The 14,624-nt window shown below is 36.7% G+C and overlaps 1 long non-coding RNA gene across 1 annotated transcript in view; it reads right to left on the bottom strand.

The window, feature by feature from the left end:
• The window catches only part of LOC148977445 (uncharacterized), a 78,111-nt gene extending 65,080 nt beyond the window's left edge, over positions 1-13,031 (bottom strand). Inside the window, exons 1-2 of the long non-coding RNA XR_016145396.1 lie at positions 12,899-13,031; positions 11,987-12,136 (exon numbers count right to left, since the gene is read on the bottom strand). This is a non-coding gene — a long non-coding RNA (uncharacterized LOC148977445). The remainder of the gene's footprint in view (positions 1-11,986; positions 12,137-12,898) is intronic.
• Between the last annotated feature and the right edge of the window lie 1,593 nt (positions 13,032-14,624).

Below are 14,624 nucleotides of genomic sequence, written 5' to 3'. Positions count from 1 at the left end.
ATATGATTCTTTAAATAGAGGCACGTTTGGCTGCCTGAAATTTGAAAAAACAAAAATATAACAAATCAAATAGGTTTCATCACATGTAGGCTACTAAAATAACATATGAACGTGCTGGTGCTGACGTTGATGAAACACCCGCGGGATTTTTGGTATAGCCTAATCTAATTTGATGGTGTGTGTTTGATGATGTGTGTGATGGTAATAACATGGATATATATATATATATATATATATATATGGATATATATATATATATATATATATATATATATATATATATATATATATATATATATATATATATTTAAACAGATACTATTATTATTATTATTACTTTTTTAAAAAATAAATAAACAAATAAGTTTTCTAAATGGAGCAATGTGATGATAATGATATGTATTGGGCACATCGATGCTTTGTTGTAGTAGTAGTATTAATAATAATAATATAGGCTACACATGAATGTCAAATTAATTTAAAATAGGCTATTAGAAAATGTTTAGTTATTTTCAGAAAGAAAAGTGCAAAACATCTTATAAGTTTATTATATTGGGGTAAATTCTAGGAGATGAAACAAAAAAAAAAATCAAATTGCAATTAGCTTCTAAATTATGAACAGGAAAAATTAATTAAAGAGACAATAAAAAAAATAACGAGTCTCCTAAACAATCCCCCCCAAAAATCACAGTCTTAAACGACTTTCTTACAAATCTCAATTACCCGTTACAACACACCACTGCCGCCCTGTTTTGTTCATTCCTTGATACCGGTACTAATTTGTACTTTATAAAAGTGACATCACATAAGTTAGCCTATGATATTTAGGTCTCTAAAAATAAATGACGGAATATTTCGCGTTTGGAGGAAAAATGTATTATACATTTTGGGAATATATTTTTATTTTTTTTTAAATCCGCGTTTCATTCTGTTTTCAGATTTTGCGTCCATGATGACCCTAATTTAACATAATAAGTTGCGTTTAAAAGTTTCAATTCTCAAAGGCGAGAATAGAATTAGAGGAGAGTTCAACGGTTGTTTCTACGATGCTTACCACCGCAGTTGTCCATGTTACTGCATCTAAAGTAGGTTCTTCAGATTTGAAAAGATATGGTACTCTCCTCCCCTTCCATCAATGATGTTACAACCTAAATGTTTATATTAAAAAAAGGAAAAAAAAATGATACAACGAGCAATCAAATCAAATTATAAAGATATCAACCGACTAATTGCATTTTTATTAGCTTGTGAATAAGATGGTGCTGTGCCAAACATTGTGTGGTGACAAATGGACTGATGCAAAAGATGGGGCCAGTGTCTGACCGAATGGGGGGCCCCAGTAAACTGATTATGAAAATGTGCAGGGCAGCACTCTGTTTTAAACTCCCAACCTCAGCACTTCAGCTTGAACACATCTCTCTCTGAATGATTTTCCACTGTGGTGCATCTGCAGGCATTCTCCTGGATGCCTTCCAGCTTTTGTTGAGCTGATGTGCTTTATTATTAACTGAGTTTATTGTATTTAACTAAATGTTTTGAGTTAATCTCGCTTGAATATGTATTCAGTTTGGTCTGCAACATATTGAATTGTTATTTTTTTGTGTTTACTGGGTGTTGTGTTTATCAAATCATTGCACAGTTTACATATAATGGATTGTTTACAGATGGATTGTTTAAACTTGTGGGTGTGCCTATTTACTCCCATATTTTGCATTGCTCTGATTAGTCCATGTACTAGGTTTTTATTATTAAGGAATCTTTTGTGAAAAAAAAAAAAAAAACAGAATCGACTACATTAAGCCTACATGCTTTGAATGCAATGCTATGCATTACACAGACTTTCACCACCAGTATGCAATTTTCAGATTCAGCCTGCCACTTACTGTACATTATCCTGTTCCCTGCTTTCCGAATAGACTGAAGGGAAAGCGTACAAGAAAAAACCAAATAGCAGCATTTTTCTTTCAAAATAAATACACCCATCTGGAGGAGTAACAACGCAAATTATATGGAACTCACTGACATTGAGAAGCTAATAAATAAATAAACTGTTCAACGTGGAATGAAGTTATTGAGATGTTAAACCGACACGTCCTCCGGAAGTTTTCCGAATGTTATCTGTCGCTTCAGCTCGATGATGGCTCGAGGTGTTTGGAGTGTGAATCTGCTTAAAGCCGCCAATGCAGACATACGTGGCATATGCTAAATACAGATAAGAGTGTTATTTAATAGATCTGGAGAAAAGACCCGTCCACATGGCTCAATGAATGTGCTTTGAATGTGTTTGATAAGTTGGCTTAAGCTGAATGAAGTATCCAGTGCAACACTGAGTTGCTGTTTGAGCTTGTGACAAACTTGCTGTTTAGTTAAGCCTGCATCCAGGGGAGGGATTAGAGGAAAGCCGTCAGGATCAGCCTCTGTCTCCAAAAAAATTCTCATCACTAGTAATTGCATACTCCCCCAAAAAACAGGGCCAAATCAGCTGCTTAAAGAACGGAAATAATAATGAACGTCTTTCCGTGGGTCAGTATGTGGTAGAAGACAAGCTTCCATTACGGCTTTCTTACTTCGCATTTTCACTTGCATATTCATTTAAACCACGCCAGAACGTCAAAATATTCCCCTCTTCATGAAACATCCAATAGGTTGAATATCACATATTAATTAGTCTTATTTTAGTTTGCCCACTGATATTCTCTCTAACAGTTGAGTTCACTAATAACTTTTGACTGAATATTCAATTTCAGAATTGAACGTGTTTGGGGCAAATGAAACGTATACAAGAGTGTTTTCTCTTTGAGGTCTTTAACGGCTATGGAGTAAAGAGGTGATGAGAAGGGCAGCTAAGCCTCTTTTAAGCTTCTCAAACCTCTTAGAGGACTGAAGCTTCGGAGGCTTGAGCAGCTAAAACGGGAAAGACTAGCAAGTCCTCCAATGACATAAAATGGATACTTGTTTAATTGTTGAAAGTCATTCATTTATACTTTCAATTTAATTCAATTCGAATTTATTTGTATAACGCTTTTCACAATGCATGTTGTTTCAAAGTGCGTTTCAGAAATGCACATGGAAAAACAGCGAGAGAACAGCAGAAAAGCAAACTGGGACAGCGAATCTGAGCCTCGAACAATATCAGGAAGGCTATTCCGCAATTTAGGAGCTAAGTGGACTTAGATATCCTAGGAATGACCAGAAGCCTCGGATTTAGTGATCTTAAAGAACGCGATGGATTGTAGGGCGATAGAAGGTCCATTAAATACTCAGGAGCTAAACCATTTAGGGCTTTATAGGTCAGTAGTAGTACTTTGTAATTGATATGAAACTTAAACCAGTGTAGAGATGATAAAATTGGTGTTATAAGAAAATATATCATTGCAAACAATTAACTTTATTACGTTATGCCACTTAAGAACTTCAAAAAGTATTCAACAACTTGGCTACCAGAACTTTCCATTACTCAGGCCAAATTGGCTCTAAGTTATGCACGTTTTTGGGGGGTGTAGAGCCATATCTCCGAAGCAATGCTGCAGAGTTTCTGGCATATGAGCTGTCTTGTCAAATCAGCCTGTCTCAGCTTAGCTTCTTTAAAGTCACACTATTTCAAATGGAGCCATATTTAAAAAAAGGAAAGAGCAGTCTGATTTGCAGGAAGCCTCGGGCGATGGTTTTGAGGAGAGCATGATAAGCAGGGGGTGGACGCACACACTGATCCATTTCTAAAAGATGACTCTGTGAGCGGTTCTGGTAGAGCTGTTATTTCATGTTTTTTTGGGTACAGGCACACTGCTCTCTTTGAAGTCACTGTCACTCATGGGAAGGCGGTGAAGGTGATGCTCTATAGGGCAACATGGACTCTTGCATAATTCTTCATTCTTTCTTACCGGAGGGGCTGTGCAGGCTGACTGGAGCATATGTCACAGCGGAAAGCAACAACATCTGGTAACAGACAATGACATATCAGAGGTTTGAACCTGATTAAAGGCTTCAGAAATATTTGCCGTCCGGCCCTTTAGTTCCAACAGCTATTTCATGTCCTTTCCTTGCTTGGTCTTTCTCCATTTGCCAGAGTTTCGGAGAGTTTTTCCATGCGATATTCAAACTAGCTGCTTGAATAGTATATGGCAAATGATACATATTCCTTTTTCAAATGATCGTGATTTTAATGGTAAAAGACCGTTAAAATCACGGTAAAAATGCGGTAAAAACGGTAAAAATGCTGCAGTGAAAAACTGTTAATTGATTAACAGAACCTTTCCTTACTTACTATATACGGTAAATAACTGTGATAGATCTAATGGTAACTTTCACGTAATTTTAATGTAAAATACCGTTAAATTTACAGTTTTTAAAGTGAAAATAAATAACTTGTTTAATTTACAGTGAAAAAACGTAAATTGACATTCCCACCAATTCCCTGCGTGACACTACGCGTTTCTTCATAGTTTATGTTAGTATTAAGTTTCTTGTGGAAGAGCTGCATGCTTCCATATATCATGTGACTGCTGTGTTTGTTGGTTGTCAGTGTATTACAATGGTACAAAACAGATATTAATACTTCAATTGGCTGATAATTTAACATTATATCAGATAATAAAATACGGTTTATTTCTGTAAATTTTAAGTAAAGTCTGTAAAACTTTACCGTAAAGTCTTGCTACCTTATTTTATACAGTAAATTTCTGGCTGCCGGTATTTTACCGTAAACTGAACACATTTTTTTTTTTTTTACAGGGTATATACAAATGATAAATATTCCTCAACAATTAAACATAAAATTAGCGAAGTAAATAAAGCACAAACTCTTAAAAAAATGCTCGGTTGTTACAACCCATGTTTGGGTCGAATGAGGACAAACCCAATTGTTGGGTTTAAAACGTGATACAATTGTTTAGGCTTGTCCATATTTGACCCAAAAACAATCCCAGCATTTTTAAGAGCGGTCATTTTAAATTCAATATTTAAATAAATTCTACAGCCAATCAACCAAATCTCTGTTTTGAAACAACAATTAAGACATGTGAAATGTCTTTATTTACATTCAATAGATATTTCTGGTCAAGTGACTGCTCAGCGGTCTGGGCGATGGCCTTTGACTCCACTGTGCGCGGTTAATGAGCTTCAGTGACTTCTCCTCAGCTCCCCTCATCTCACATGCATGAAGCCTGTTAAAACAGACTGTTAAAGATATTCAGCTCACCACTTCTGTTTCATTAAAAGCCAATAGCAATACGAGACGGTAATCGAAAAACCAGAACCGGCTAGTCTGTAGAGAATCCCTTAACGCGAGGAGCTGATTATATTTATTTTCCTTTTCTTTTATAACACAAGATGTGATAAGTGGCTGGAGCTCAAAATGCAGCGGCTGATTAATATGTTTTGCTGTTTTAAATGTTTGTTCAACTTTGAAAAGTCGGTAACACTTTACATATGGTTTAGAAGTTAATTGGCATGAACTATAATAATCAACTTATATAGCATTTATTAATCTTTGTTTCAACATTTACTAATAGTTATTGCACGGTGAACTAAGATTAACAATGAATGACTGTAACTGACGGTGACAAAGATTAACAAATACAGTAGCAAATGTTTTTAATACATGAACTAATTGTAAAGTGTTACTGAAAAGTCTTTCTTTGAAGCATCCTTTCCATGACTAAAATGATCAAATTCGTTTGCCATTGTTACTGAGGTGATGTTTGCTAAAAAGAGCCAATTATTGACTCTTCATAAAGCCCCAGATATGAAAAGGCAGAGTAGTACAATCCAGACTTATAGTAATTTATTCAGTAATATGGAGATATGCGCCGTGCTTGGAAAATATGTCAAAGGGGCATCTCTTTCACACCCCCACCTTCTAATAAGGCAGTTCGGCTGGCCTCAACTGTAATATATTTTACCAATAAAGCAGCGGCAAAGCCCGGGTGGCCTTTTGACCAGGACTGAGCACTCGGAAAGCAGCAGGCAGTCACTGCTAACTAGGCCGTTTCCTCTCTCTAATATTAGCTACCTGTCCCCTTGGCTCGGCTCGACACGGAGAAGGGCTTAGCGCTTGATATTTTCATTTGGGCTCTGCCAAGATGCAACACCCCTGCTTTAATCTTGTGTTTGACGTTAAGCTCTGTGTCACTGAAAAAGCCCGACTGAACTCCAACCTTAGGGTGGTGCTGTCATGCAAAGATGATGTGGCTGGGGAGTGGCAGCGCCTGGTCCGTCCTTGACCCCAACTATTGGCCAGTCGAAGCCTTTCCCCTGCCCTTATTCTAACCAGGCCAACGCACTGACAGGTGAAAATTTAGCAGTGAGGGCTCAGAGCCGGGCCTCCCTTGTTCCGCCTGTTTCCGGCATAGTGCCACAGACAAAGCGTCATCGTGATTTTCACTTGAATGGAAGAGGACAAACCCTCCCCAAAATGACCAGACTTTGACAGCCATTGACCTTTGAACTCTGTCACGCACTTGTCATCCACAGGATTATGGACAGTGATGTCTCTATTCCGATTCAAATGCGCACGCAAGTTTGAATAAGACGTCGCAATTTGCGCGATCCGGAGGCCTTTGTTAGAAAGAGCGTCACATAGACAATGATAGCGAGAGAAAAGCTTCATTATGGTACAGATGTCTCCATTTGACAAGCGGCTGAGAATGTCTATTAAAATATGGAGAGGATAATTGTTTTAAATGAACAAAATTAATATCAGCACTTTCATTGCACATAATGGCACTGTTAAGAGAGGTACAGAGGCTGAATGATATACACATCTTCACAAACAGTTAAAGCACTCCAAAAAAAAACATTTGCACACAAAAGGTGATACTGTTATAACGTTACATAAGCAGAGACAGCAAAAGACTGGCATGGAGTCAGATCTCCCATGCTGAGCGAAAGACAAGACAGGCTTTCCTGCTCTATGATCCCTCCGACAGCCGTTCTTTCTCTCACACGCACACAATCACTTTGCCTCTTCTCCCTCATCATTTAGTCGGCAGCCCACCTGACTGATGCCGGAAAAACCAATTGTTCGCCATAGCATCAATGTCAGTCTATTACTCCATTCGCATATAATGACAGCCTGTCCTTTTGGCACAGATTATAGTGCTCTGTCTCAAAGCAGCAAAGTGTGGAGTTTTCCTGACCTGCACGGGGATGAGTGTAAACACCCTCATTTAGTCACCAAAACAGAATACATTTCACTGATTAGGGAGTCATTTTCTGTCAAACTAATCACAGAGCGCTTGGTGCCGGCATCAGAAAGAGAGTGCATTATTGATCTACTCAGCTGAAGCACATTGTTGCAGAATGCGTGTGCGGGGCTCTTTATCTGAGGCAGGAGACGATTTGGTGCAAACAACACAACAAATGCGGCTTACATAGAGTCTGTTTACCACACCAGACGTAAATATGCCTTTTTTTCCCCCCTCCACACACACTTAAAAGATAAAGATGAAGGAAGGGGGGAAATGGTTTCGCAGTGCGGAGACATAATGCATCATTATAAAGTATAGGAGACTCGTGAGTCATTACCGAGCCCCGGGTCTGCTCCATTTGCCACGCCGCATACGTGAAGCACTAACATAAAGGTAATCTACCATTTCAGGCATGACTTCAACCGCACTGAAGACAAACCTGTGGGCTTTTCCGTCATTATCAGGGTTGACAGGTCCACCTGAAAGAAAGCTTTTTCCTCCCTTTCATTTGCGGCGTATAGATATTGATTGTAATGGGAGCAAATTTCTCTCCCGTCATTATCCCGCTGACCAATATCAAAAGACTAAAATGGCGCGTTTAAGAGTCTCCTGCATAGCAACCGCAGATAAAGCGCATTGTCCTGACCCTCATTATACGCAGCCAAACGGCAAGCTGCAAGCGTCTTTGATCAGCCATTTGAGCCTGACTGAAAACTGCATGTTCACCACCACAAAGTATCCCTCTGAACTGACTAATTGAATAGAGTTGGCCGGTTCCATTATGCCGCAATAAAGAAGTCAGCATATTTCCACAGGTTGACCCTAATCATTGGAATGTGCGGTGGATTTAATTACCTCCACTGAAGTAACCAAAAATATGGCGGAGATCAAGTGAATTATGCCCCCTTTCTGATATTGTTCTCTATACTTCGAGCTTATATAAGAAGGTGACATGAGACTTCAGTCAAAACAAAAGCCAGAAGCTACTAATGAGACTTGTTAGTGATGCTAATTTATGTAAATGTTATTAATTACAGACACCTATCTTTCATCTGTGCCATTTGGCGGAGAAGTAATTAAAAACAACAATGAGAATCCCAGCAGTGGAAAAGCAAACATGATCAAAGGATTGCACGAGGAGAGGAGAAAGACCCTGTTCCTGAACTACGTATTGCCATGGGCAACTAAGGCCTCATTAGAGTCGGAGACATTTGGTTGATCACCAGTTAACCTGATTTGGTTCTCTTTTTTTTTTTGGTCTTTCTTTCCCCCTTTTCATTTTCATAAAGGCCTCACACCTCACCGCCATCTCCTCTCCCTCTGATCGACAGGGCTTGCTGGCAATCTGCGTCTCGCCACAAGGTTATAAAGGCCTCCATATGATCAGTTACAGTATTATGTCACCAAACAACTTCAAAATCGCCCCATGTTGGGCGGAAAGCCACGGCCGTCTTTGTAGCCCTGCAGAAGGGCCCTTTGATAGGAACAAGGGCAGGAATTGTGGCATGTATCATGTGAGCTGAGGTAGAGCACTGGAAACAGATACGGAGAGATCAATAGTCCTCTCTGCTGTGCCAGCCCTCAGGATATTGACCCAGTCTCCATGGAGGACCTTCCATTTTAAAGAGTTCACTGAAGATAAGAGCTACTAAGAGAAGGAGCCCTTTAGTACTTTCGCTAGCTTGCTTATGACCATGATTTCCTCAAGACCTCCAAGGTATTATTGCCACCAACAATCAAAAAAGAAAGAGACTTTATCACCCAAAAAAAAAAAAAGATTCTTAATTGCTTAATTAAAAAGAGCTTACGCAACATAACTGCTATTTTGTGTCCAAACTTAATTTGATTGCGTTCAATCTACTTAAATATGTCATATTTAAGTTTGCTTAATCCGTTTGTGTTGGATTACATGAATGATATGCGCTGGGCTAGTTCCCAGCATGCTTTGCATATGGCTGAATTAAGGGAGAATAAATGTCTAAAATTTCTCTTTTTGAGAAAATGGGAAGACTTTATAGTGTGTAATTGTTGAGAAGAGTGGAGCATTTGGTTAGATTGAAAACTGATTCAAATGCTTTGGTTGAAGCATGTAAATCTTATAAATTAAGATGCTAACAAGTGCTTTTGGTAGTTAATACTTGGTTATAGTCTAGATTGTGACACTAAAATAAATGTTATTATAATGGAAGAATGAATATTATGAATTTGAATACCTGAATCATATCAGCGAGCCTTTATAAATTCACTGACGATATTAAATTAACCCGTACCCAAAAATAGTAAATAAGTTGAATCAACCTTAATACTTTAAGTTGACCCAACATAAGTACATTAAAGTGGAATAACAGAATGCTGAAATAAAGCAAGTTAATCATGTGGAAAACCTTTCCATGATTTTATTTATATTTATGTATGTATGTATATATATATATATATATATATATATATATATATATATATATATGCGCGAGTGTGTGTGTGTAATTTCCTCTCACACAATACATCTTGCCATTGCTTCGGTATGCCATATTTCACACTTGTTTTGTACTTCTGCAAAGTGAGTTTTTTCCTCCTTTTGTTTCACATAATTATACTGTAAATTGCTGTTAATCACTGTTCTACTTCAATAATGAAGAGCAGGAGCAGGCATGGGGAGGAGAAACTTTGGAATACAATACAGAAAATGAAACATGAAATGAATGGATCCACCTTTCTGGCCCTTTCTTCGCTCTGTAATTTGTGGCATTTAATGGAGGAAATCATTGTGATTTTGTACAATAATATGAGATGGAAAGTGGAGAGAATTACGGCTAAAATCTGTTTTTATCGTTAAATAAAACAATACTACAAATATTCAAATAATTACACCATATTGTCTTTTATATATATTTTTTTATACTTCCAAATCACAACTTTCTTGTTATTCCACAGAAACTGAGACTTAATCTGAACGGTGATGTATTGCTTAAAATAACAATGAAACGCATTTTCAACAGAAAGTGAACCAAGCAGAGAGAAAAGGAAAGAGGGAGTTTGGTGGTGTTTTCCCTCTTTTATCAGAAAGATTAATTCACAACTATTATTTATGAAGGTAGTGGAAAAAATGTTAACAGTGTAAATGGTAATGGTAATAATTAACAGAGTACCTTCTGCATTTTATTTCAGATTATTATTATTATTATTAAAACAACCTAACGCAACAGCAACATTAAGGTGAAGAGATAGAATTTGACTCCATTCCCAAAGGCTAAAACATTTAAGGAATTTATTATAATGTACTGTACTGATAACTGATCATTCTGGACTCAAAAAGACTTGACTCCTATGAAAGGCATACATTCATTTCTTTACATCATAATAAATGAATTCTCAAAACATTTCTCAAGTTTTATATTCTGTCATTTGTAGCACGCATGCGCTGAATATATAAAACCTAATTAGAAAGAGGAATAATTATAATAAATAAAACAGTCCAATGAGAACGCAAGGGATGAAGGTTGTGTTTAAAATGGGAAATTAGCTACTCATCCCAATATTATTCTACCCACAATAAAAGCAAGTCTTAGGGGTGGGTCGATAAAGGATTTTCTAATTCATTTTCCTCGGCTCTCGAAGCCAGGCTCAAATCTAACCATTGATCGCACTGTTAATCCATAACCAAGCTCAATCCACCCCCATGGAATGTATCACAAAATAAAACCGATAATAGGCAAAGGATCTCTTGACTTTCTAAATAACCGGGAAAGAGTTAAGCACAGATTAGGCTTTGGTTCATTTAATATACACTTACGTAGCTCACTAAAAGCACTCAGGATTGACACTGCCTTGATTTACCATGCTGCACTGTTGGGTATAACAGTAAGTGTTTTGTTTGTGGAGACTGAATTATTCCTAGAAAACGTTAGCACAATTGTGATAAATACTCTATATCCTGCAATTTACACTATATTGATATGCAAAAGTGAACAAAAAGCCTCTAAATCCACATGAGTCCACATTATTTTTGTTTTTACTCTCCTCTGTTTTTCTTTTCCAGCTGAGTGACCTCCTCTGTTGGCACAATCTAGATCTGACCCCCGGACCAAGAGAGTTCAGCTTTTGTCTACTGCCCAATGACCAGCAACAACCTTCCCAAACGATTGGAAATGTCACACAGGTCCTCTCTCATTGTGAATGATGACATGGCATCACCTTAAATCAGTGCTATTAGTTCCCGAAGAAAACAAAATGTTGTTATTCACTCTCTGTTGCACTAAGGGTACCTTTTAAATTGCAAACATGACTTTAAAAAAGATTAAAAATGCTTTTTAAGAAAAGTCATGATTTTTTTTTAACAGCTATACACAGCTTTTCTAATATCTGTTGTTCAATGAAAGTGTTATGATTAAAAATGGCTTGGAAAAAATACAAACACTCCATTTTCACCCTTCTGTTATAATAGGAAGTTAATAAAAGATTGATTCAAGGACACACATTTTATCACAAAAAGAAATGGGGGGCCTTTGTCTATAGACATTTTTTCTTCCGACAAGAAACATGTTTCAGCAGCTCCTGACAAACGTATGATTGATCCTTGAAAATGACCCAATCCAAACACAGAAGCTGATAATGGTTTGAAAAGATGGCTCTATTATGGGATAGTATTTCATGTTGTGGAGAAATTGCTCCTAATGAGCCTTGTTCTATAGGCCTGCAGGCCTGCCATCCCTCCCCTTACTCTCCAGACCTCCAGGGGTTAGTGTCTGTGCGTCAGGCCCCCATTGTTGCCTGCCGACGGATAATGTCCTTATTAATTGTACCTCTTTGTAAGGTGTCAGCTGCAGCCTTCGATTGAGACGGATGGGTCCTCTGGAGTCTGCTCTCTGGCCCTCTACTGCTAGCCTATCTTTAGACAGCACACAGGTGCATCATTTCTCATCCTGGAGCTCAGCACTTGCCCAAGGCACTCACTGTAATATGACCAAAATTTTATAAAAGAGGAGAGAGAGAGAAAAAAAAGCATGAGAAACAGAAATAGTGGAGATTTAGACAAGAATTTGTGTGTTTGCATGCATGGGTGAAGGTTAATATGGATAAGCTGAATAAATTGCTTCAGTAAACATCAAACGCAGGGTAATGAACAATGCAAAACGTGATGGCAAAATGAACCAAAATCTATTAAACATCAATTAGATGTCGTGTGGCATGTCTTTTGAAAATAGACGCAGAAAAGGTTCGCGACCTTAAAGTTGGTAACTGATATGTATTAAATTAGTTCTGACAGGACTGTAGTCTTTTATTAGTGACACTGAAATGCTGACAGACATCTGTCAAAGTGTGCAACATCAGGTGAAACCCAACCAAACATCTCAATCTGTCAAAACTAACCTTGTAATATTTAATTAAATGTAGGCGTATAATTTTTGGCGTATAAACGGCACGAGAAATGACATTCATGCTATAGATACGAACTTTCATGAGATCGGGCTCCAAAGTCCAAATTTACCCCTGCTGGCAGTGTAGGCCCCTGTGTTTGTTTGGTTTAGCCTATATTATTTCTACAAATGATTGTTTCTCATTATTTGGTAACTTTTTTCTAGTCTGAGGTGCACATTAGACTGATAAAAAAATAAAATAAAATAAAATAAAAAACACCAAGAGATTTATTTCTTTATTTTCTTTATTTGGGATTTACTTAAGTCATTAGTTGTATCCTCATTTGCAAAACTTACCTTCTGGGTTCATGTCTGCAGCATGGTTTCCGGGGGTGGGCGTCTAAGAGGACATGCGGCCTTCCAGTTCCTCATTTTATGCTATCGCAAAGAATTCTGGGTAGTGTTGGCATAGTCCATTTCTCAATGGGAGCAGGGGGTTATTGTTTCTTGTTTTATTGTGTTTATGTTTATTGTATGTATGTCTATTATTTGTATTATTTTCCTTGTATAATTTTAGGTTGATGTGTTTTGAATATTATTTTCATTTTCAGTATAGTTATGTATTATGTACACTGTAAAAACAAACCTATAGAATCTACTCAATAAAAGTGAGGTAACAATTTGCACTCATTTTGTTTGGGTAGATTTCATTCTATATTTTTGAGTAAGGAGTACCTGACTTTAACAGCTATGATATACTAAACGAAATTAGGTAAATATTCTACCTAATATTTCTCAATACATTACACAGCTAATTACTTATACAAATTGAATAATAATTAATCTATTATTAGCAGAAAACAGTTAATGTACTTAATTATTATTAATAATAATAAGTGAATAGAAATAATTAAACATTACTTATTCAGAGATGGTTAAATTTACTTAAAAATGCCAGACACAGGACACAGTAATTTAACAGTAATGACTCTTTATTGACCAGTTACTATGGATAAAAACATTTCATTTAAAAAAATAAAATAAAATAAAACATTAATTAAAGGTATAGTTCATCAAAAATAAAACTGATGTACCTTTAATGCACAAAGGTACAAAAAATAACCCATGTACATTTAATTTCAAAAGATACAACAAATCACTAACAACTTCTTTAAAACCTTCTAATTAAAAAATAAACTGATGAAACAGTCTTTGCCAGTACAACAACTCATTTCATTAATTACAAGTGACACAACATATCATTAACAACTTCTTAAAACTAATACAAAAACAGACAAAGACAAATCTGTTGACCAACTGGGATTATGAATCACCAAAACTTTCATTATTTGGTTTGTGTGGCCCTCAAGTTCGTCCTCCTGTTAAAAAGAAAAAGAAAAAGCATATCATTTTTTCAAGTTAGTTTAAGCATATTAACAACATGTTGTTCCAAAACAGTTGTCTTTTTTTATTCACGTCATTTATTTCAAGACAAAGCAGGGTTTCTGTATTAATCAACACTTCAATTTCAACAGGTAAAAAAAAAAAAAATCGAAATACTTGAATTCTTGACCCCAGTATGCCATAATAAAACAATTAGCAATCTAATCCTTTACTTTAGATGGAAATATCTTGTAAGGATTGGAATAGATTGTCATGCTGGAACATTCAGGAAATAAATATGTCCACATAGAACAAAGGAATAATAGAGTTGCCACCTGATTATATAGGTGAACATTTATATATTTTGAACTTGAATTTAATGACTTAAAAAATAATTTGATTGTTTTTGTCGATTGATTTCATAAATCAGATTTACTTATCCTAAACTACAACGAGTCGAGTAAGATCATTCCCCTTAATGGAATCGATTCCAACCTTTGCATTTTGAACCTTTAGAATCGACTCTCAATTCCCAACGCCTCGGAATCGATTCTTTTTGGAATCGACCCCCAGCCCTATAATTCAGAGGCGATGCTTCTTCACCATTGCTTTGAAAAGTGAAGAGAGTCGACTCGAGAACTCTCTCTGAACTGCACGTGCGTGCGGCACACACACATACGCGTCCAGCTACAATAATCAT

Source organism: Pimephales promelas, chromosome 10 (genome assembly GCF_988280905.1).
Source record: "Pimephales promelas chromosome 10, fPimPro1.hap1.1, whole genome shotgun sequence".
NCBI classification, from domain to species: domain Eukaryota; kingdom Metazoa; phylum Chordata; class Actinopteri; order Cypriniformes; family Leuciscidae; genus Pimephales; species Pimephales promelas.
The sequence above is the reverse complement of the archived record's forward strand: the minus strand, read 5'-3'. Positions and strand labels throughout refer to the sequence as shown.